General features: G+C 44.1%; 1 protein-coding gene across 4 annotated transcripts in view; it reads left to right on the top strand.

Annotated features, from left to right (window-relative positions):
- The first annotated feature begins 8,869 nt into the window (after positions 1–8,869).
- CALD1 (caldesmon 1) overlaps positions 8,870–24,046 on the top strand; it is a 171,568-nt gene continuing 156,391 nt past the window's right edge. For 2 of the 4 annotated variants that reach the window (XM_030960809.1, XM_030960808.1), the window contains exon 1: positions 8,870–9,127. The gene's annotated coding sequence lies outside the window, so the exon portion shown is untranslated. The remainder of the gene's footprint in view (positions 9,128–24,046) is intronic. The other 2 variants (XM_030960811.1, XM_030960813.1) reach the window with 2 other exon arrangements.

The raw sequence follows: 24,046 nt of genomic DNA, 5'->3' as shown, positions 1-24,046 counted from the left end.
GAGTTGACTGTTGCCTTTCCATTCCTCTAGAAACAGAATTGGAGCAAGGTGATTAAAATGACTTTAAAAAGCATTTAAAATATAAATTCAAAGGACTCAATGCCAAGGGGATGGAATAATTTCCCCAGCATTGTGTCTTGTTAATTGATGTGAGTGTTCTTTGTACAGCTGGCCCTTGGTGTTCAATTGCTGTGAAATATTCTTGGAGGGACAGGAGAAAGTTTGATTTTGTGACATTCATCTGTTTCAAAGAACAGGAAAAAGAGAGGGTATTTGCACTCTCTCTGCAAATATCAGTACACTGAAGGTTACACTAAACTCCAGGGCTGGAGAACTTGGCACAGAAGGGGAACTTGTGTCGTTTTGGTAAAGGAAGGGACAAGTAGAGATTGGAGCCATTCAGATCAGATATTCAATGAGTATTTGATGAGCACTGATCATGGGAGAGCTGGAAAATCATAAAGTATTTCTTTTACTAAGTGTGATCCCTGTGTAGAGAATCTAATTCTAACACTTTCACTGTCTGACCAAAGGGCAGGCCGAAGTAGGTTTGATATGAAGTGCAAAAACATAAACCCCAAATTTGCCATTAACTGTGAGTTCAACACAGTTAATACCTCTTGTACAGCAAAGCACAGGGGTTAAATCTCTTGGAAGCAAAGAAATTTAAGAAGTGCAGAGGATCTGTAGGCTGGAACTGTGAGAAACAGATGAGCTGTTACTCCTGTTTTCTGTGTACTTCTGTTACCTCATCACCTCTTATGCCAGGGATGTAGTTTATATAGAGAAATGGCAGAGCTGTCTGCAATTCACACCCCCAGCTGCCCCCTGAGGAATTCTGCCATGCTACTTCTTAAATGGTAACCACTGAGATGGTCTGGGGATATCACTGGGCAGCACAGAATGAAAAGTAATGTAAAACTGTACAGCATGGAGACTTCTGTCCTGGCTATTATTTTTTTAAAATTAATACTTAATTTTTTGTATTTAATAAAGCTGTTGCAGGAAATTGCCAGTGAGGGGACATAACCCAGAGCACTTCACAGAAAGCTGGGTGTATCTAGATTTGAAGAGGATGAACTGAGCAGTTGGCAAAGCCCCACAATTTCCCTGTGAGAGGGGACAAGGAAAGACATTCCACCATGTCCACTATTACACTAAATGCTGCATCTTTAGAGAAACTCCCTTGGGGGTTCATACTTTCCTAGGGTTGCTGGCATAGAGTCCTGCCTGTGCACAAAGGATTTGGCACATGGAGATCCCACCAGTGCAAGTGCCTTCCACATCCTGCTGCTGTGATCCAAGCAGAGGGACCACCTCATGGGAGCTTGAATCCCAGCTGACAGGACTTGGTGATGTTGCAAGAGGGATAATTGTGTTTCGGTGGGGCCCCTCAGCTCTGGAACAAGATGCCTTGGCAGGAAATGCTGCTAGATGGATGTTGGGGACTTGGTGCACTCCCATACCCAGTTCCCAAATTTGGTTTGTGGGATTACAGAAGCCATATTGCTAATATTTCTTCATTTATTTCCTCCTCTGTTTTTAATGATTTCTTTTGAGGCAGATATTGCAGTTCCTCTTCCCTCCACTGGGTAAGCCCAAGGGCAGACAGAGGTTTGGGCTTAGCAAAATCCTGGGACTGCAGTCGAGGTTCTGTCTGCTGCGCCTGCTCCTCGTCCCTGTAAATTTGTTGTCTTTGGCAAAGACAAATTTGCCCCTTCCAAGGAAGTGGCAAAGGCTTGTCCTGTGCAGAGGGGACTGCAAGGCTGGCAGGTTGAGGGAGGGATGTGCTCTGATGTGTAGCTGTCCCCACAAATGCCCCGTGTGACTTTGGCGCAGGCTGCTCTAGCTGCCTTCCAGGTGTGCCTCTGCCCTTGCATCCCACAAGCTGAGAGGGGCGAGATGCAGCCTCTTCTGAAAATGTTCTTTACTAGGGCAGGTAGGACTCAGAGGTGAGTGCTCAGAGTGGCACAGAGCTGCAGTTTGCTCTGAGCTGGACAAACACAGCTCTGCCCTCTGTGTGTGAGAGCAGAGACTGGGTGCTCTCAGCTCTTCACTGTCTTGTTCTTCCCAGTGCTGTCTCTTTTGAGATGGATCATATCCAGGATGAGCTGAGTGTCTGAACAGTGTGGATAACCTGGACCTATTCAGTCTCTTGTTTTCAGCCTTTAAAAAGGGAGCAGTACCCTTTGCTTCCTATTGTTCTGTATTTTACCTGTAGGGCATGGAAATGCAGCACTGTACAGAAAGAATTTAGGTTCTCTGTAGGTGTGTGGTGTGACCTAGACTGGTTAAAGCTTTTTGAATCTGGGGGAGATGCAAGGAAATATATGGCAATAAAATAAAGCATGAGCTGGCTGTAAAGTGGTGACTGTATTCACACTGTTCTCCTTAGGCAGTGGTAAAGTGTGGGCAGTAATACAGTCACTGTTTGAAGCAAATACTGGCAGAATCAGGTATTCCTGCCAGCAGCTGCCTCTGCTTCATTTTGTTCAGTAAATTTGGTTGCTTGAGGTGCATTTCTCTCTCCATGGCTTGCCACCCTCAGGGATGCACTGAGAAGCAGCTGCAAGTGTTGAATTCTCTTACAGCAGCCAGAGCTGCACAGGAGAGACCTAAATGAAGATCACAAGTGCTGTTTGCAAACATGGGCATGTGTGGGACTTAAATGGGCTTTGCCCGTGCAAGCTGTGCTTTTCAGTTGAGTCCAAGTTAATGACCCTGCCCCAACCTCTGCTCGCTGCCTGAGCCAAGCTGCTGCAGCTGAATGGTTCATTAGCATCAGAGCACAAAGGGGGCTGGTTCTCACATTGCTGTGACAATAGGAGATGTCAGAGAATATTGATTTGATTAGGCTGATACTTGGTGTAGCCTGCTCGAAGGGAGGGGAGAATCAAGGCCAAGGAATATGCCATACCCTCCAAGTGCCTGTACCAGCAGCTGTGTAATTTGTAAGCTGGTTGCAAAAGCAGATGATGGCACCATCTTTTCTGCCTGGAAAACAATACTCGAATTAAAGCCAAATTTACAAGGAGGAGTGTGTGCTGTGCAATTGTTTGCAGCAAAGGCACTGATTTGTCTCAAAATAAGGCACATAGAGACAGTGTGCAAATTGTTGAGCACTGCTGCTTGCACTGTGTGTAATTTTTCATGACTGGCAGTGGGAAACGGAGGTGTTTGGAAAACCATACACATCTGCTGTCCATAGTGTGTACTGTGTGTGAGAAGTGGGCATGTTCTTTAAAAAGCAGGTTCCTAAGAGCAGAGTGCCCTTAGCCTGTGTTCACCTGCAGAAAAAGTGGGTAAAATCCCCACTTTTGGAAGCATTGTGGAAGAGCTTTTTTTTTTTACTTTTCTGCTAGTGAGGGAAGGTGCTGTGAAGTCTCTGTTCTTTGGGGGGCACTGTGTACCAATAGCTAGGCTTAGTTTTGTAGTGGAAAAGTGCAGGTATTCTGTTTTCTTTGGAATATGGGCCACTATGTTGTTTGTTTTGCCTTTGGTAAGGTAAAGTCACTGTGACCATGATTAATTCTTTCTTGTTGTGGGCAAAATATATTTTTCCAGCCGGTTTTTTTTGGGATGCCTTTTTAGTTTTGATCTTTTTTAGTGTATAAATGTGCTTTGCACGTATTTATTTGTCTAAACTCAGAGAAATAAAATACTTCACCTATAATATCTGTATATTACTGGATATACAGATACACCACACCAAAATAAATGGCAAAGAGGTATAATTACATGCCAAACTTTTAATCACTTTAATCCAAGGTGAGGAAGTGCTGCTCATGGAAACACTTCACTAAATCCTACTCTAGGGTGCTTAGTCTATTCCCTGTAGCCTTGGGGCTTTTCTTTCCCAATACCTTTAGGAAAGCTGAAAATTGGTACCATCTATTCCTTGCTTGGTTTTCACCACCTGCTTTTTGATTCCTGCACCTTCAGCAGCACCCAGTGTTTATTCACTGACTGCTTTTGTTAGCACTCTGAAGAATTGTGTTGCTTCTCAGGTGGAAGCAGAGCACAGTCCTTGCCATTCCTGGGGGGTTTGGGGCACTTGGAGTGAGAGGCTTTGTGCCCTGGGTATGGGCTAAAAATCCATGATGGGAATAGCTCCTTGCAGGGCTCTGGCTCTTGCACTGGGTATGAATGAGTCCTAGGCAGACTGAGGCTGGAATTTGGGTTAGGAAGTGCCCCCTTCTCAGTCCTTACATTCTAGTCCTGTGTCTAAGCAGCATTAGTTTTTTTTTTTTTTTTTTTTTTTTACTTTTAGCTGACTGACACTGCACTGCACACAGCCCTGTGTTTGAAGAGATGCTCAAATTTCCCTACTCCCTTTTGTGGTAGTTTTTACACCCTCTCTGAGCATGCTGGTGGCTTTGAAGTCCTATGGATTGTGCTGTTTCAGGCCAAAAAGATATCGCCTGAAGCAGCATGTGTAAAACTTTCCTAAAAAGTTACCTCTGCCTCGTGTCTAACACAGAAGCAGCTTGTCTGTGCCCAGGAGGTAATTATGGAGATGATCAAACCTGCTCGTGGTGTGTGGGCTTCTCCCTCCTGCCCTCAGCAGCAATCCCCCAGCCAGAGCTGCCAGCTGGGTGGCTTGCTCACAAATCCCAGCTCCCTCACCTTCACGTCAGAGGGCCCCAGCTGTGAGCTCCAGCACCTGGGAGATGTGTGAGATGAGCTGTGGAAATGGCACAGCCATAGCATCATTCAGAAACGTCTGCTGGGGTGGGGGAAACCCACACTGGGCTCTCCTGATGCTGTCAGGAGGTTTGAGAAAATGTGCAGAGCCAAACCACTCTCCCTGAGCTGGCCTGGAGGGAGAGAGGAGGCGTGAGCAGGGCTGGGGGTGCAGGGCACATCTCCTGCCTGCTGCTCCTCAAAGGAGGGAAAAGCCAAGTGTGAGCTGGTGAACATCTCCTGGAGTGCTCCTGCTGCTGAATTTGCTCTGGATGTGCTCCTCACCCAACCCAGAGCTCAACCCTGAGCTGATTGTGTCCCCTGGGGCCAGGGGAGGTTTAGTCCTCCTTCCTTCCATCCAAGCAAGAGACACAGGCACCACCTACTCTGGTATAGGCACCAAGGCCTCCTGCAAGATCTGGTTAGCCTGGACACCTTGTGTAAGCTCAAAAAAGGCACCCTCATCTTTGATGGTGGAGTTCCACTTAGCACTTCTATTCTGGAAGGGCTGGGAGTGAAGGATGGTGCAGCTGTGCCTGGTTTTTCAGGGGCTGGATACTCCAACAGGTGGTGAGGAGCAAGAGGAGTTTGTTCATGTTGCCACAGAAGGGAATCCTATCTCTCCTCTCAAGACTTCCTTTAGCTCCCTAGAGGTTTTACAGGGTAGGACCAAGCTCTGCCCCAGCCATGTGACCCTCCAGGGATGTATTTGGTCATTGGGAATGTTAAGACTCCTTTCCATCCCTGTTGTGCTCAAAGCATGGCAGAGTTTCCCAGTAGATTCTTGCACTGCAGAGGTGTGAAGGGAACACAAACCTATCAGGTGATAGCACTTGCTAAAGATTTCTGTGCTTTTGCTGTGAGCATTAGGACAGTTTGACCTACTGTTATCTGCGAAGACAACAAAAAATGCCAATCTGGGGGTGAGAGGCAAGAAGTTTGGTACAGATGGGAAGAATGGTGTATATTCCCTGTGGTATATTTGATGCTCTATTTGCATCCTGCTGTATTGTGGGAATGTGAAGGTATGGGGTGGTTCAGGATGTGTCTCTGGGTGAGATTCAGGCTCTGTTTCTGGAATGGCAGCTGAAGAATTGCAGTGACAGCGGTGGGACAGTGCTGCTCAGCAGGGATCACCTGCACCAAGTCAAAAAAAAAAAGATAAATAATTTTGGGCAGCTCAATAATAGTAATGACTTCATTTTGAAAAGCAAAATATTGTCCCTCCAGAAATACCCCCAAGGTTTTTCCAGGCAGGAATCACAGCTGCTTTGGGAAGAAGGCACTCTGGGGCTGGACCAGCAATGACCCAAGTGGACCCTCTGGCCACCACTGTCTGCTGAGCCTCAAGGGCTTTGTGGTGCCAAAATGCAAAAGGTTCAGGGTGTCTGCACACAGCAACCAGAGCTGCCCCTGGGGGATGATATAAACTGGGTTTCTAGAGCACAGATTTACCCCAGCTTTAAACTGTAAGTTTTGCAGGACAATTTGATAAACCCAGGCTCAACAGAGATTTCCAGGTACTTCTAACATGATTCTTCTGAGGGAGAGCCTGCAGGCTGAGGGCTAAGAATGCACTAACAACCCAAAATGTAGAAGTGCTTTGACTCTTATCACAAGCAGTCCCACCCTTGCCCTGTGTTATCAAACTTTGGAGCTGAGCAATGAGCACTTGCAGGGCCCTTCCTGACTGTGATAACGTATTGATATCAAAACTGTACTTGATTTAGGGGTTTAATTTCTTCATAGACTATTTTTTCCCTATGTCTTACATGTGCAACTTAAAAAACAGGATTTGGGTTATTCCAGTCCCAGAAATATCTTTAGGTCTGGGCTGTGGCACAAAAGGTCTCTCACTGTTGAAACAAAGGGGAGGCTGTGGCTAGCCTAGCAGTCCTGGTGGTGAGGGCAAGGACTACCATGGGACTTCCCTAAATCACTACAACTGTGGATTTAGGCAGGTCATAACTGTATTTACAGCAGGCTCCTCTCATAGGATGCAGAAGGGCACCCACCAGAACTTGACTCTGCATTCTTCAAAGCTCAGGTTTCCAGTGGTATCTCCAGGAAAACTCTGGGCTCTGTGACATTTTGTTGGTTTCAAAGCTTCAAGTCGTGGAATTCAAAAGTTCCTCTCAGTGAAATTCAAGTGAGCAAGAAGGATGCAAACTTTACTTTTCATGATGTAATTATCCCAGAGCAAAATTAGGGGTTTTTTTTGGTGGAATTTTGATGGAAAGGTGATTTGGAACACAGAGTTTGGGATGCTTTAGCAAGGGAGTATCAAAGTCATGGTAAGAAAAAGAAAAAGCTTAAACACTACAAAACCACAGTTTTCAAAAGGTAAAATACCACAAAAAAAACCCAGTTGCTTTCAGCTTTAGGTAGTGCATCCCTTCTGTCTCCCTGTTGCATTGGACACTGAGGTTGTAGGGGTTGATGGCTGTGCTGCAATGAGAACCTGAGGGTACTCCTAACCTCCAGTTTTCTTTTTTGAGAGCCCACATCCCTTAATCCTGCTTTTTTCTTAGCCTGGATTCTTCAATGTTTTCCACCTTAAAGATCTAGGGGATGCTAGGATCCAGTAGAGATTGGTAATTCCTTCCTGAATAATGTCATTACCTCTTTTTATTTGGTCATGGATACATAGGCTAATAATTCCTGTCGTTAATGGAATGACTGAGAACAAGGATTTTGCTCTCTCTTGTCTAGTAAATCCCACCAAACGAAGTCATATATATGCTGTAGGTATTACTTTTAATATTTAAAACTGTTGTGGCCACATCATGGGAGCTGTGTGGCATTAGAAGAATTTTCCAAAGGGTTGTTAAAATGAAGGAAAAAAGTGTCTTCCGAAAGCAAACACCACTTTTTGCTTCATATAATCAAGCAGTGAAATTTACAATGGCACTGGAATAATTATGATTTCTTGCTGTAAATCTGCATAGATTTGGCTCTCTGAATTTTTTTATGCTATAAGGATTAGTTTACTGTCTGTGGACTGGATCCTTCTTGCATTACACATGTGACTAAATCTGTGGGGCCCAGTGGCCAGAAAGAAAGACCCAGAAAGGCACTAAAATGGTTTAGCCCATTCAGCTGCAAAGTCATCTTGCACATAGTTTCCCTCTAACTGGTTTTGTGTATGTTCTTGTCAAATATGAATCTGCAGAACATCACCTGGTCTGGAATCTCATTCCCTTAGAGCAGTCAGCTGCTCTGCAGCCTTCCTTAGTGGCTGGTACATGTTGGGATCTCTGCACTGTGCTGTGTTCTAGGCAATCATTTTCATCTTTATTCTCACACTTAGTTTATGTATTTAGTATGTTTCCATGACCAGTCTTTGTCTGTTTGTCCATTTTTAAGATACCTGCATAATTTGCAAAGTTAGCAGCAGCATGCGATCACTAAAGTAAAACAAAGATAAAAATTAATCCAAGTTTACTTTATTGATATTCAAAGACTGTGCAAGTATTGGTCATATTAAGGAGATGTAGGGCTATTCTCATAGTAAATAAGCCAGGCTTAATTCTAAATAAATAGCTGTGGAGCTACAAACTAAATCTGTGCACCCAAACAGTCCAGCTTGCCAAGGATCACCATCAAAGTTTTGAATCTCTTTAAAAGTTATTTTTCAGAACACGGCTATTCTATCTGTAACTTCCATTGTACTGTTTGAAATGGAATCAGGCTGTGAAGCCTGCCAACTCATCTTTCATGTGCCTTTCCCACTGGTGTCTCTCTGCAGAATCAAGGCTGCACAGCACAGTGTTTCTGTTGCCTTTTACATGTGGTCCTCGTTAAAAAAAATACAATGTAGTTTAGCTGTGGTGAAATTATTTGATTTTAAAAAAACACAACCCCCCAAAAAAAAACCTGGTGCAAAAAGTAAATATGTTTACTGTACCCCTTTCCATTCAGAGCGTTTCCTTTTTTTTAAGCTCCGTTTGTGTCCAACAAGACAGCCTCTTTCTCCAAGATTAACATTTCTTATGATTGTTCCTGACAGAGGATTTACTTTCAGAGGCCCTGCTAAGGATAACCAAAAAAGGGCATGTAGCAAGACACTTTTGGCAGCTCGCACGAATTTTCGGAGCTTTTTAGGTCTTGGTTTTCTGATGAGTGGCTTCCTGAGCATGCCTGGGGAATGACAGGCATCTCTGCAGGCAGGCTGAGCCCACCTTGGCTTGCTCACAGCCATTGGCTGCCCGTCGGAATAAATTGAGGACAATGCATTCCGCCGCCTGCCAATTGTAAACATAAGGGATATGTATTCACTTAGCATTGACTTTTGGGAGGGGCCAAGGAAAAGCTGCACTTTTATTGAATAGGGCTGTGTGTGTGTGTGTGTGAGGCTGCTGCTGTGCCTCTCTCGCTGCGCTCCTGCCCAAGCAGCCAGTTATTCATTTCCTTCCTACTAGAGCTGAGAACTTTGCAGCCAGAGGTAAGGAAGGGCTGGCGGGACGGGTTTGCCTGGGCTTTGCCGTGCAGATGGAGCAGCTCCGGCTCTGAACGGGCTGTGGGAGGCTGGTTCTGCTCTGCTGCTCTCTCTCTCCCTGTCCCCCCTTTCCAGATGTTCGTGGTGAACTGAGGGGGATCTCGGGTGGAGGGGGATACATGTCTGCTCACCCTGCTGGAACTCAATGAGGAGGTGCAGGGCAGGATCTGTGCTGGTCCCACCACCCCGTTTTTCATCCTTTGGTGGAGCAATAACCCATTCTAATAACACTTCTATTCTTTATTTCTTAATCCCCCCCTCCCCATTTTTTATAATTTTTTTATGGAGGCATTAAGATGAAAAACCTCTTTGTGTGTTAAGGTCTGCTGAATTGCTTTTGAATTTTGCAACTTAATATGTGGGCTTCCACACTGCAAGGGCAGTCTTGGGGTGTAACTGATACAGACACAGAGAAATTCTGGTTAATGTAAGTGATCTGATACTCGCTGAAGCAGATGTCCCTCATGGCAGCCTTTCACAGAAGCGTTGTTGACAATAGATGGCATCAGTTTTTGTTTTCAGCCTCCAACATGCTCAGCAGCGCGTTGCCAGAATGTTTCTTGTGAAGTTGCCTTTCCTGTTAAAACGGGGGGGATTAAAGAACGTGCCTGGGTGGGACTGGAGCTCTCTTGGAAGTGTGGCTCTGGGTTTGTCAGAGTGCTGCTGGGGAGAGCTGGCTAGCAGGCTCCCCTTCCCAGCTCCTTTGACATGTTGGGACACTTGGAAAGCATTGTGCAAGGCTGGCTGCTGATAGCATGGTGTTCTGCAAAGCAGGGAATTTCTCAGGGAAAGGGCTGGGAAAATGAAGGGAGGGAGGGAGGAAGTTAGCTGCAGATGAATGCTTGGTAGCTGCAGACACTGACCAAGCTGCTAATCTCTGGCCAGACCTGCAGGGATGGAACAGATTGGTCTCATATGTCAAGTGTTGTTTGGAAGAATGAAAACGTAACTGTTTTAAAATGACTTTTTTATGGAGTACTTGTTTTCAGAGGAGAATTTCTTTTCAGAGTATACAGTTTTTGTACAACTCTGCCTGAGAAGGCTCCCCCTGCTAAAAGGCAGACAGAAGAATAATTTGAGAAAATAACACATTCCCTCCTTGGCAGCAGCTCAAAGAAAATAAGGAGGCAGAATTCTTTTTGTAAGAACCATGTATTTATAACAATTTGTCTATTTTAGATACCCTACTGTGAATGATTGTGTTTGTATGATTTGCCATTGGAGAACCCTTGGACTCTGCCTCCATTCTTTTTCTGTCTCATTAAATGTAGCAGTAAGTCCTCATCTTTCTCTCCTGCCATTTAGACAGGATGGGACCCTAAAACTACACACACCAAAATCAACAGAACAGACTCGTAACATAAATTACAAATGGAGCAAAATTTTTAGTCCATTGGCTTTATTAAATTGGTAATGAGGTAAAGGTAACTGATAAGTTCTGCCCTGCTTTCCCTCATTTTCTCAATATATTTGGAGAAATGATAGGTCTGCCTTTTCTGGAGAAACTGCTTTGATAGGCAATCTTAACAAAACCTGCACATGTTAATGTAGACTAAGTCATGATGGGAGGGAAGAAATACCAGATGACATGACTGTGAACAAGAGACTCAGTTGAAATAATTTGTTTTTCCTGAAAACTCCTCTTTGTTGCCACTTGCAATGACAAGAGGATCAATTCCACAGCCTTCATTCTCAGGATTAGTCCTGGTGAAATCAATACCATCATTAATGGATTCAGGGGTCCTGTGTACTCTGAATACACTTTGACAGTGAGTGATGCAAGCACTTTTTAGGAGAATGAGGGATTTTCTACAACTGCTTCTTCCTCTACTCAGAGCATTATTCTGGCATGGAGCAGAGAAAGGAGTCACTTCCCCTGTGCTTTTATTTCTTGTCCAACACTGTTATGCAATAATGACACTGAAAGATTTGAAAGGAAAGTGGGGAAGGGTGTAAGATCCTCTGGCTGGCATTAGAGGGAAAATTGAAGTGCATTTAGATGGGAAGGTTTTTTTATTGGTCTCATTCATGGGGCCACATGTGACACAGAGCATCTGCTCAGTCCTAGTGCTGCTTATTCCAGGTGGGGAGACCACAAATGTGTAGGGCAAGGCTCTTCTCATGGCTGCCTGCTAGGACATGGCTTCTGTGCTAGGAAGATGCCAGGGAGGCTCCATCAGGAGCCTGACTGGAAGTTGTCCTTGTTTCACACTTCCCTTTGCACAGCTGGAGCAGCCCTGCCTATGGGGGTGATCTTTTCACTGTAGAAAAGTGAGAGCCTGCAGGACTTCCTTCCTGCAGGACAAATAGAGCTTGAATGTCCTGGGACTGTGGAAAATACTCTGATTTCTCAGTAGCTGCTTACATGAGACCTGTTCTTGTGGGCTGCCTGAGTTTTACTTTGTGTTAAAGATCAGTGGAGTTCTTAACCCCTATCTGCCAAGGGTGCAGCTTGGAACATTTGATCCCAGTGTGTGTGCACAGAGGGACAGGAAACCATATATGCCTAAGAAAGAGAGGGCCAGGAGAGCATAACTGTCCATCTGCAGGGCTCGTCTGGACTCTCCTGGGTGTGGGAGAAAGCACCAAAAAAGGTAACAGGGCAGAAGGGGAAGTGCAGTCCTGAGAGCATTTCGTTGCCTTTGAGAGGAGCTTTACTGGGGAGTGTGCAGGATTGGGCTCCAGGTGCACAAAGCCTGAGGCACACAGGCCCGTGAGTGCAGAGAGTGGGAGCCTGCGTTCAAAGTGAGCTTTCATTCTTCAAAAATTGTCTCCTCTTAGTAACTCCCCCCTGGCAGCTTGCAGGGAGGAAGCTGCTGCCTTACTGCTTTGGGAAAGGTGTGTGTGCAGGGGATGGTTTGCTGGCTTTGTGCAGAGCTGCTGGGGTTTAAAAGGGGGTGGGAAGGGATTTGGGGGCAATGCAGTGGAAGGAAATCACCTACCCTGTATGTAAGCACCTCCTCTTGGGGTGCTGCTGCTGCTTGGAAGGTGTGGCTGCTGCTTGTCCAGGGTTTGGCTCAGGCTGAAATTTGACTCGGAGGTATTTGAAGGTCGTATTAGATCTGACCTCTCTGGATGAAACACCGAGGTCACAGGACTGTTGAACTATAGAACATTTTTTTTCCTCTTTCCTGATGCTTTTGTGCATTCGACTGGCCCAGCAGGGAAGGAGGCTCAGCACTCTGTAATTTGGGATCCCTCCCACCCCCGGGGGAGCTTGCTCCTATGCTTCTTGAAACAGATTGGAGCAACCAAAAAGGTTAGGGAGTGTAACTCTGTTATTTAGCTGGTGTGTTAGCTGTGTGGTTTACATCCTGCTTTAAGGAAATGCTCCTTTCCATGCATTTTTCATTTGGAACCTCCACCACAAACTGATGTCTCTTTCCCTCTTCCTGCCCTTCAAGAGGGGAAAATTGTCCATGAAGCACAGGGGCACCTCCTGATCAGAAAATCTTCAGTGTTGAAACCAGAATTGCTTTAGGGGACTGACCTGCTGCCTTGCAGTGAGGGCAGGACCAAATAGCTGAGGAAACAGGTGAAAGAAAGGGGAAAAAGCAGCAACCTCTTAAGCCAATGGAGTAATTTCTCCTTTGAATTTTTTCCTGTGTTCATAAATACCTGGTGAGTCACTTAATGGCCATGTGTCTGTTTCTCTATCTCCAAGTCAAGGATAAGCTGTACCTTTCTGAATTTAGCCCATGGCTCTGCTGGGCTTAGTTCATTAGTGTTTATAAAGAATTTGCAATACCAAAATGACAAGCTTAGGCACTGCCTAAAACCTTACTTTTAACTGCTTTCCCAGATCATCTTAGATGTTTTTTCTTGGTGTGTTCACACAGATATGTATTAAATTTCTAGATTATGAGGAGAAGGCAGACCAGGCTCAGTGGTGACACTGCTGTCATGTCTAGAGGGCATGTCCTGTGTGCTTGAAGATGGAATTGTTTGTGCTGCATCTGGACCAGTCTTCCTGTGTAGCTGTCCATGTATGCTCCAAAAATTCACAAAGGCAGCTTTTGCTTACAGATCCACCATAGTTTTGGAAGCAAAACTACTCAGCAAGCTGCTGGACCTTATCTGCTTGTTCAGTCTCATGTTGATGAGAGCAGTTGAAATTGGAACCCTTGGGGCCAGGCCAAGCTGCAGTGGGGAAAATATTAGGGAAAAGATTTCAGGCAATGGAAACATTACATGTTTCCACACCCTCTTGTGTACGGAATACAAATAAAGAGCATTTTCTCTTGAGAGTTGCTGTGGAGGGTGTGAAGCAAAGTGGGACCCACCCGTTTGCACATTTTCTGGTTTATGTCCTTAAATGGCAAAGAAAAAAAAATCTTTGGAATTTAGCTCATGGGAGGGTTATAAATAGATTTGTGGAGATAAAGTTTTGCTGTAAATGCTCTGGTTTGGGATCTATTCAGAAGGATAGGACAAACAGATGTGAAGAGGAAAGGTATTGCTAAATGCAGGAGGACAGTGTCACTGCACATACGTGCATGTGTGACCTTCCCAATCTTCCCCCAGAATTGTGGAGACCTAAGAGGTATGGAAATCACTAAAGGTTAAATAACTGGGTGTGAGGAGGAGCTGGTGTTCATGATGTTAAATGGCTTAGGGGCCTGAACCTGTGACAGCAACGCAAACAAAGGGCCTGAGATGTGTTGGCAGCTCGTTTTGTGTCCCGGTCCAAAGGAGCTGATTCTGCCTAGAGAGGAGCAGAGCAGGGCTGGACAAACCCTCACCCAGCAGCAGCTCCTGGGCTCCTTCAGAAGTCAAGGTTAGATCCTGCAGGCTGGTGCCCATTGGATTCCAGTCATTTCAAAGGCAGCTCTGCCCAAATGAAGCAGTCTGTGATCAGGCCATTGTTTGTTTCTCATTTGCAAGGCTTTGATGTTCTCTCTTGCCTTTCTCACTGCCACAGGGCATGTTACTACCCTTTTCCCACTTCATTCTTTTGACAGTGAGGTCTCTAATGGTGAAATGGCCCTCACTTGGTTTCTTTTTTTCACCCTGGTAAAATCTTTCATCCCAGAAGCACAAAGGCACGACCTTTTCTGATTCCTCTCAATTTCAGAGGACCTAGCAGTGCTAGTGTGATAGCCCAGACCATTGTTTTCTAATATCAGCTGTTCTGAGGACAATTTCTTCTCAGTCTGAGTAGGTTCAGCTGCAGACGGAGGAGGCAAAGGATTTTATCTGCACCTTCCCGATAACCTCATTTCTCTCAGCAATTTCAACAGTCATTGAGCTGGGGAGAATTTGGCTTTGCTCTGGCCTAGTTTAAACTCATAGGTTTGGAAAAGAAACTCCAAGAGCTTGGCCCAAACGTGTGGAAGTAGGAGTGGGTTGGAGAAGTGTTTGGTCAGCTCTCATTTACCTGCGCAGCTTAACCTGCTCTGGTGCTGCAGGATGCCTCTGGTCAGTGCCACTTTGGAGGGCTGCAGCTCTGGCTCTGCGGAGAGGAGAGAGGTTTTGCTGCTTTGTTTGGCTTTGGGAACAGCTCTTCCCCATGCGCAGAGCCACACCCCTCCTATGAAAATGTGGAGTTTCATTCAGATGTCTGATAAGCCACAGCTGTTGCTTTGCCACTTCAAACAGAGCTTGGATTATAAAGACTGAAGTGCAGCATTTTAATTGCTGTAAATATGAACAAGAGCATTTAGGCAATCCAGATGATCCAGAGCCAAGCATTTCTGTGGCTAATGTATATTATACTGACAAAAGCAGGCCAGCTGAGAATTTCCCTACTGCTGTCCCAGTAATTTAAAACACCACTAATCTCTTTTCTGCTGCATTGGGGAAAATGAGGGAGAACCTGGGCATTAGCTGGCCTGGAATCTGAACTTCATTTCAGTGGCTGTACTGGGATACATTTAGTGATGTAAATGATACTGAGGGTTTTTTTAAAAAATATACATTGCATCTAGTTTGATTTCCTTGGGTTAGAGGAATTCAGAATTCCCTGTGAGCTGCTTGCTATCAAGAAGCTGCCCCTTTTTGTTTGGTTTTCTACACATCCCCTGAAGGACAATGACAGCAGGAAATTGGGTCAAAATCCCAGTAACAAGCACTCGCTGGGAAATGATATTTTGTACAAGAGAGGGCACTGCAAACCCAGAAAGCCAGGAAAATTCCATTGCTCCTCACTCCCTGGTGATTAAAAGGCCCTGCCATATATGGGAAAGGTCTGAGCTTCATTCACTCCAGCCACAATAGTAAATGGCTTATTCACTGGACACAGTATGCAATCAAGGAGCAGATTGACAGTAAAGAGGAAAAGCAGAAACTTTTGTATGTAGTCTGCTTTCTCTGCTGTGTGTTATTAGAAGCTTTGTGAGCAGTTTTTTTTTCTTGTTCCTTTATTTAGATCCCTGTAAACTTCAGTCAGTTTTGTTTGCCACTTAACCCTCCTTCTAAAACCAGACACACCAGCCTATTTCCTCTCCTCCCCCCCTCTATAACCCAAACAAGAAAAGAACATTTCCTTTACCAGTGCATATAAAAACATAGCTCCTTGGTCTTCAGTGCACCTAGTGTGCATTTCTATGACCAAGAACTGGGATTAGTGGACAAAAATCTCAATCTCACTAGGTATAAAGCAGTAACTTTAAGAAAAGCAATGATTAAGTGCCAGTGTTCCAGGGTCAGGGATGGGACCACAGCAGTGAAGGAAATACATGTGTGTGTATAAATAGGGATGAGTTTTGGGGGCAGGAAGGGAGCAATGTGTTTTGGATGGGAGCTGCAGAAGGGCTCCCCAGTGCTCCACGCAGCTCCCAGGGGTTTCCTTTCCACCACATCAGTTTCCAGGTAGTGAAACCCTACACAGACAGCCCCGAGATGCAAAGTCACTGGAGCACAGTCGTGTTTACATTCTTGCTTTCCAGTTTATTTTGTTTGGGGGCTGGTGCTCTCTGCCATCAAAATCATGGGGGTAAAGTAGCTGGTGTAGCTGGATTTTATTTCACATGGAGAAAGGCAGTTTAAGTGCGATAATGTACTTTAAGGCAAGATGTGCTTTGCTGGATGGAGATTTTCTGCAGTTTTCATTGTTTGTTTTGCATTGACCATCTTAGAAATACGTTGTTTGTTTCATATTGGTAGGTTTAGAGATTCTCTGATATCTCCTATATAATTTTGCTGCAAACCCACATCTTTGTGGCCAGGAGGGCTGATGGATCAATTGGATTTCCCAGACTACACCTCACTCCACACCACGCTCCTGTTTCATGGCCATGTTGGACACGGGTGTTACAGTCAGCCACAGGACAAGGTGCCTGCATTTGAAACCAGCAAATACTTTTCATCCCTGGCCAGCAGTATTCTGAGGAGGTGGCATTTGACCATTATCACCAAGTCATGCCAAGACCTGCCCACTGAGCAGCTCTAATGTGGCCAAAAGAAGCACGGTCAAGTTGTGACTCTTGGGTAGTGCAATAGTAGCACAATGATAATTCTGTTTTACAGCTCTTAGAAGGATCAGGGGTAGCCAATTTGGAGACCAAAATAACTACTTATCTAATCTCATTCATGTTTTTTCATTCAGGATGTGGATTGAGAGAAACTCTGCATTATATCAGCTTTTTAAATGGCATCTGGAGCCTTTGGAAAAGGTCCTTGAGCAATAATCACGTTGAGTGCAATAAGTACTATTGCATGGTCAAAAATGCTTTTCATTTCTTCTATTTTTACCATCTCCATGATTCCAAAGGGAGAGGGGAGGCTGCTTTGGTTTTTTACCTCTTAAAAGAGGGAAGTGTAGATAAAGCATGTTTTGGAGTAATTTTTCCTTTGGTTTTTCCCTCCCCGAACTGATTTGTGACCCAGCTCAGTGTTTGTGCAATTTCATTGTGGCTGCCTGTAGAGAAGCTTTGCAGCAGCTCCTGGTGTTTAACCCTGCTGCTCTGCACTGTCCCCATGGTCAGTGAAGATGTTTATTGCTTCACCTGACAACACAAAAATTACTTTGTCATTCTTGTGCCATCTGCCACAGTGACCTAATGGCTTTTCTGAAATAGGCAGCTTTTGGTTTGGTTTTTTCCCCCCCTTCTGTTCACTATCATCTGTAAATAGCTGTGAGATCCTTTCTTGGAGTCAATATATAGCAAACTTATTATTAACAAGTGGAGAGGGAGTAATGGTGTGTTTGCCTTCTGTGTCAGAGTATCTGATAAAGATCAGTCCATCTTAGTGAAAAATGAAAGGAATTTACTGTATGTGCAGGAAATATGTTTTGTTATAAATGAACAGATTGAAGTGGTGACAGGCTGTGAGTCTGACTTACATGACAAAATACAGTTATACACTCCTGGAAGCCTGGAGACTGGTGTGATGAACTGGAAAAAACATTATAATCCGAGCAGGTTATTTCTGTCTCTCCTGTGACCCTTCAAGGCAATGGAAAGTCACTGATGGAAATGCTGTTGGCATTAGCAGGCACAGAGCTGGTTTCATTGGTCCTGGTTCCATGCTCAGAGATCTCTGAGGCTGAATTTAAATAGGTACACTCAGTGTTTCCCAATTTAGAATTAAATATCAGAATCTATAGGTGTAAAAAACCCCCATAACCAACACCAATCTCCCCCCACAAAACCAAAAAGCTGGGAAAGCCATATATAGGTCATCTTGTCCCTATCCTGTAGGCAGTGTAGGACAATTCCCACAAGTACATTCACACATGTTTTGTCCATAAACACCTCTGTTTATTAACAAAATACAATAAACTCTTTTTTTTTTTTCAGTGAGGATTGGGGATAGTTTGCTGCACTTTCTAGATTTTAGCAAGGGGAAATAGCTATCATTCTAAAATGTGTTTCTTGGCCCATGGATATTGCTCATGTGAATTCAAGCAAAAAAAACCCCAAAACCCTAATGAATGGAAACTTGCAGAAGAGTTACCAGCAGCTGCTTTTATTATGGACCATGGCTCTGACATGATCTCACACACGTTTGAGACAAGCGTTACCTCACTGGCTTCAATGGAAATGCTTTTCATTTGCAAGGGAGTAAATGAAGCCAGAATCAGACAGAGAGACCTAGGGAAACTCTCTGGGAGGGGGTTTTAGTCTGGGAAATGTGCTTTACGTACATATAAAATATATGAGCATATCTGCACGCTGCAGTAAATGTGTCAGGCCACCTGAGAGAAAGAGGCCAAGTTCTGCTTTGAGAAGCACCTGTGTAAATCCAAAATGGACTGCAGGGAAAATGTGCCAGGGAGAACCAAAGGAGTATCTAATTTTCTTTGAGTGCTGGAGTGCGTTTTTCATACTGGATTTCTCAGGTTTCCTTGATTAGATGGCTAGAAAATACAGCAAAATTAGGCTGTTCTCAGGGAGCTTCATATTTTTTGGCTCCTTATTTTCAACCATATCAAAGTTATGTTGGTTGTGAAACCAGTTCAGACAAGAGCACCGCATTATTCTGCCTTGAAAATACAGGAGGAAGCAGCGGAATAAGAACTGTATATTTCTTGAGTCAACTCTTCAAAATTGGGCAATATTACATCTTTCTGAGCTTGAAAGAAGATGCAATATTGCCCAATTTTGAAGAGTTGACTCAAAAAATATACAGTTATTTTATACAGCTAAATATTGCGAAATTGGAGGAAGATGGCTGTGCTCTATTGAAAATGTAGCCATGGTCTCAAAAAGGCAGAAGAACTTGAAAACTTCTTCAGGTCCAGTAGAGGTGTTAAGAGGAATATTTTGGTGCTGCAGTGACAGCCTGCAGCTGTGGCATGGGCTTTGCTGTTTTTCTGGGTGTGAGGAAACGCAGTTGAAGATGTGACAGGCATTGCTTAAGAGTGAGTAAAGGACATAAGAGAGGGGTTTTCTGTCCTATTTTGTTGCTCCTCTTATGTTTTGGTAGCCCTGCTTGCTGCTCTCCTGTACAGCAGCACCTGAGGTCAGGCACGCCTGGAACCAGAGCCTGCAGCCTCTTGGGTGTGAGCTTGGAGACGTTGTGCTTTAGGTGCAGAGTTGGTTTTAGCAGGATTTCCCACCAGTGTAAACACTGGTTTCAGATGCTTTTTGCTTTGCTCAGTGTTTGAGGCAGTGATGTTTTCAGGTGTGTGGTGTAGAGTTTCACTGTAATGTGGTTTGCAGCTGATGCTGTGCACTCCCTGGGATGGAGGGAAAATGTTTTAAGACCATGGAATTCAGTAGTGTTAACTTTCATTTTTACTTTCCTTGAGGATTTGAAGGAAAGCAGAATGATGGTAATTAAGCTTGATCTGTAGCCCAAAATTGAGGGGGGGAAGGCAATAAAGTGTAGGGAATGTTTTAAATGGCCCTATCTGCTTATTTAAAGGGAGCTCTTAGGGAGTGGGGTTACAAGCCTCTTCTCAGCCTATTACGGGTTTCTAAGTGCTCAGTGCCTGAGCCAAAGCTAATTATATTGTCCACAGAAAAAGCACAGCAGAAGCTGGTGTCCCTGTGGTTCATACAACTGCTAATTATTTCCAGTGCTGATGCTGAAATGCATTCTTGCATAATTGGTCTGAGATCACCAACTTGTTTCACGTAGATGCAGTTCTGCACCAGGCAGGAATGACTCCTGCCAGCTGCAGGGCCCTGCCAGGTTCACAGTGGTAGCACAAAGTAGAGAGCCTGTTGCTGGAAGCATTTGAGATGATATTTTTTAGCTCTCCTTAGATTTTTTTCCCTGAGGAAACGCAATGCTGAGGAGAGAGAAACTCCAGTGGGAGAGCTCATGTTTGAATACAGCACAGAAATCCTTTTCTTCTGCTGGCGTCCAGCATTCTTCTGTCTTTTAAACCACTCCATATTTCTATTTTAATATTGTCTTTAGTTGAACAGCACTTACCAAATTGAAATTCTGCCTTGTATGTGCTAAACAACACCGTGCATGTTGTAGGTCTTTTAACTGAGACAAAAATGGCCAAGGTCATGTGGAAAGTCAGTGAGGGAGAGGGGCAGAGACTGAGACTTCTGTCTCCTACAGCAAGGTCTAAAATATGCTGTCATCCCAGGGAATAATACCCATAGGTGTCCAAGTTTTGGCCAGGATAGGATTAATTTTTTGCAGTAGCTTGAGAGTGGGTGCTGGAGGAGGAGAGGCTGGACATGACCTGGCAGTGTGAACTTGAAAGCCAGAGATGTCCTGGACTGCATCCAAAGCAGTGAGGGCAGCAGGGCAGGGAGGCAATTCTGCCACTCGGCTCTGGGGAGACCCCACCCGTGAGTGCTGCATCCAGCCCTGGGGTCCCCAACACTAAAAGGACATTGGGCTGTTGGAGGGAATCCAGAGGAGGTCACCATGTGGATCAGAGGGCTGGAGCAGATCTCCTATGGCAGAAGGCTGACACAGTTGGGTTTGTGCAGCCTGGAGAAGAGCAGAACAAGCCTGAGATTAAGCTGGAGTTCAGTGCTGGAATGCAGCGTAGGATCAGACTGCACCCATTTCTGCCATGTCCAAAAGGAATGCAAGCGTTGAAACAAGTGTGTCAGAAATGAACAACCAGAATTGTGGAAACCCAGGGCAGTGGGAATATTTCTCTGTCTGCTCTGGGGTGCCCTGACCCCCAGGGGAGCACTGACTTTGACCCTCATTCATGGAGAATGTTTCCCAGACTTCAAGATAGACTGGAATCCACAAAAGTGTGAAATGGATTATAGAGAGCAGTGTAGGTGTATCACTTGGTGAGAAATTCAGGTTTTGGGATTGTTAGTATGTTGTGGATGGAACAACACAGGGTGTTGTTCTGCGTCCTTCTTCTTCATGGGTTTGGGTGGCATTTTGTAATTGGGCAGAAAAGTCTGCATTGAGGACTCTTTGGGATCAGTTATTGGGTTAAAAGGGAAAATAATCTAGGTGTCAGTTCTTAATTGGATAGTTTAGTCTTAAAAGACCTTGTAACAAGAGATTGTTGGCCATTTTGTGCCTTGCCGCTGAACTCACAGCAGTGAGACTGTTTTACTGATAGGAAATGATCAACATTTACTGATAGGAAATGATCAACATCATCATGAATTACTGTCTCAAGTGCCTTCAATCCAGACCCAGAGAAACCCACAACTGGGACCCCCACACAGAATTTTCTGCTGGAACCTCTCTATTGCAGAAGGACAGGAGGGTACCTAGGAGCAGCTGTTTCTCGTCCAGCTTTGGTGCTGCCTGCTTCACAAAGGAGCACAAAAGTATCTCCAAGTACCAGAAAGAGAATCTTTACGTACTGCATGTGACTTTGCATTTATACAGGTGCAATTGGCTTCAACTGAAGGGCCATTTTGATGAGACAGAATGTCTCATTTATATCTTAGAATATAAATTACGTTTTTGACATTTCTATGAGTAGTAGAAAACAAACACACTGCACTTGTGTTGTTGCTCCTGTGTGCGTGAAAGATGACCTGTCCTCTTTCCCCACATGCATTTTCTGTATGGACATAATGCCCCTATTCAGCATTCATAAAGACACCAGTGGCTACCCAACGTGGCTGCTTGATGAGGAGAGGCATTTGCAGAATTCCACCCAGCTGAAATCACTGATTCTGCAAGTGGAATTTGTTTATACATTTTTTTTCTTCGTTAAAAAAAATGCAATTAGTGGTTTACCGTGTTTATATGGACAGCATCAGCTGGATCTTGTTCCAGTCCATTTTAATGTGATCTACAATAAGCATTGTGGAAAAAAATTCTGACTGGGATGGCCAATTTTAAGTTCAAATTCCCACTGTAAGTAAGCAGCTTTGTCAAGCTTAATTAATCTCCTTAGGTGATGTCAGGAACTGGTTTTTTTTTGTTTGTTTTGTGGTTTTTTTTTTGGTTTTTTAAGAGATAGAAACAAAGGAGACTGAAGAGAAGCAAGCTGTTATCCTACAAATTTAAGGGATTAAATACTGAACTGTTGTATTATGTTGAAGAATCCAGTCAATTCAGCACCCAATACTCACCTTTTCTATTCAGCAATCCCTAAAATCTCTTTTGGGGAGCCAGCTGTGCTCTCATCCAATTTCTCCCTATCAGGGCAAGGGTGCCAGTTCACAACTTTGGGGTGTGCCAGCCATGCTAAGAGGGCAGAGTGTCAAAAAAAGCTGATTTGTGTGAAACTGAGGGACCGTGCTATCCCAGACTGCTTTCTCTTTTACCTGATTGCTTTATTTTGTATGTATTTTGCATTACTTTATTGATCTTTGCTACTTCTGGTTTAATAGCACGGTAATATAAAGCTTGTGGACAACTTAAGTAGCTGTTAGGCAATTACATTGTTTAATAAGCAGTATACTACTTATGGCATTGAAACCCAAGCAATATATGTCTAGCTTTTCCTCTGGTGGAGTTAATTTCTAACCACTTGTCATTCTACAGAATATATCTGAAAGTGGTGCAAAAAAAGCAATTGTTTCCCCTCTCCCTTAAGATTTAAAAAATCTTCTATGTTCACTAGATTAGTAAATAAAGAGTTCTAGAGAAAAATGTCTGCTTTGGAACCCCCCAGCACAATATTCAGAGATCACACTTACAGGCAATGAAATACCTTTAGAGGAGTTCCACATCATAAGTTGTAGGCACTCTCCTGCTTGTACTCTGTGGGATGGTATTTCCAGCAGCTTTGAATGAAATGTAAATGTAAATTTCCAGAATGAAAGTAATCGTTCCTCTTCTGGGTTGTCCCATGGCACATGCACAATATCATCTGGATTTCCCCAAAACATTGCTCTTAGGAACTTTTAATTGCCATCATTTGGACTGGGAGTTGCTCTCCTAAAAGAGCAGCTCTGGCTGTTGTGGGGATTTTTGTCAATTTTTCCTGTTCAATATTATTTTAGCATTTCTTCTCCTGCTAACAGCTGATGCAGACTGCCCAAAGAAATGTGTGCCTGCCCTTGACTTTGACCCGTCTGTATCCATTCAGTGGCTTGACATTTCCTAGATTCTAGTTGTGCTCAGTGAAGGCAAGGAACTGAGGGGACCTGAAATGTCATTTTTGAATGCTGTGCTGTCTTCAAACATCTCTCTCACTGCTCTATGGCCAGAAGTACCTGATTTTGTTAGGACTTTCAGCTGTTGACATCAGCCTCAAAATAACATCATTTCTTGTGCATGAATTTATGTAGATTGAGAAAGGCTTCAATTGACAGAGACCAAAGATTTAAACATTTAGGTAATTGCTGTCTAATTATCATAGCCTTGGTGATGTGACAAGGAAAAAGAGAAAAGGATATAATTAGTTTGAGCCATCAGATAAGAAATATAGATCCTGTAGTACATGCTAGCTGCAGTATTTCAGTTCCTAAAATGTGTGTATGGTTAGCAGCTTTAGGCACTTGGTGCTGTCTTTGATTATAACAGTGCTGAACTTGAGCTGCAAAATTGAAAGTTCTGATTTTCCAGTACATCAGTAAGTGAAACCTAAACCCATGTAATCTGTAAATGTAATTACTTTAGCAAATGTGTTACAGCAGGCCAGGTTTGACATGAAGGTACCTGTTTCTTATAGCTGCCCAGTGTCAGAAGACAGAGGTGATGGCTTGGGCTGTGCTTTGCAGGCAGAATGCAGGAGAAAAATTATTGCTTTGCATTCTCCTGTGTGTACATTAAAGTGAACTAAACAGACTTGCAGATCTGACCTCTGACACTTCTTCCCATTATTTTCTTCTGTTTAAAGCATCTTGCTGAGAGTAGCTTTTCTTTTAAATTTCAAAATCTCTGGTAAAACTGTAGTTAAGTGGGCAGCTTCAAAATGGAACACTTGATAAAATCTTGAAGAACACCTGAGCTGTGACTGATCTCTTTCAAGGTGGCAGTCTGCTAGAGCAGGACATAGGACTCTTGCACTCCATCACTGGTGCTGCTTTGGTTTTGCTTTAGCAGAATTTTTGCCCCCTTTCCCTTGGTTAC

This window comes from Camarhynchus parvulus, chromosome 1A, assembly GCF_901933205.1.
Source record: "Camarhynchus parvulus chromosome 1A, STF_HiC, whole genome shotgun sequence".
Lineage (NCBI taxonomy): Eukaryota > Metazoa > Chordata > Aves > Passeriformes > Thraupidae > Camarhynchus > Camarhynchus parvulus.
The sequence above is the reverse complement of the archived record's forward strand: the minus strand, read 5'-3'. Positions and strand labels throughout refer to the sequence as shown.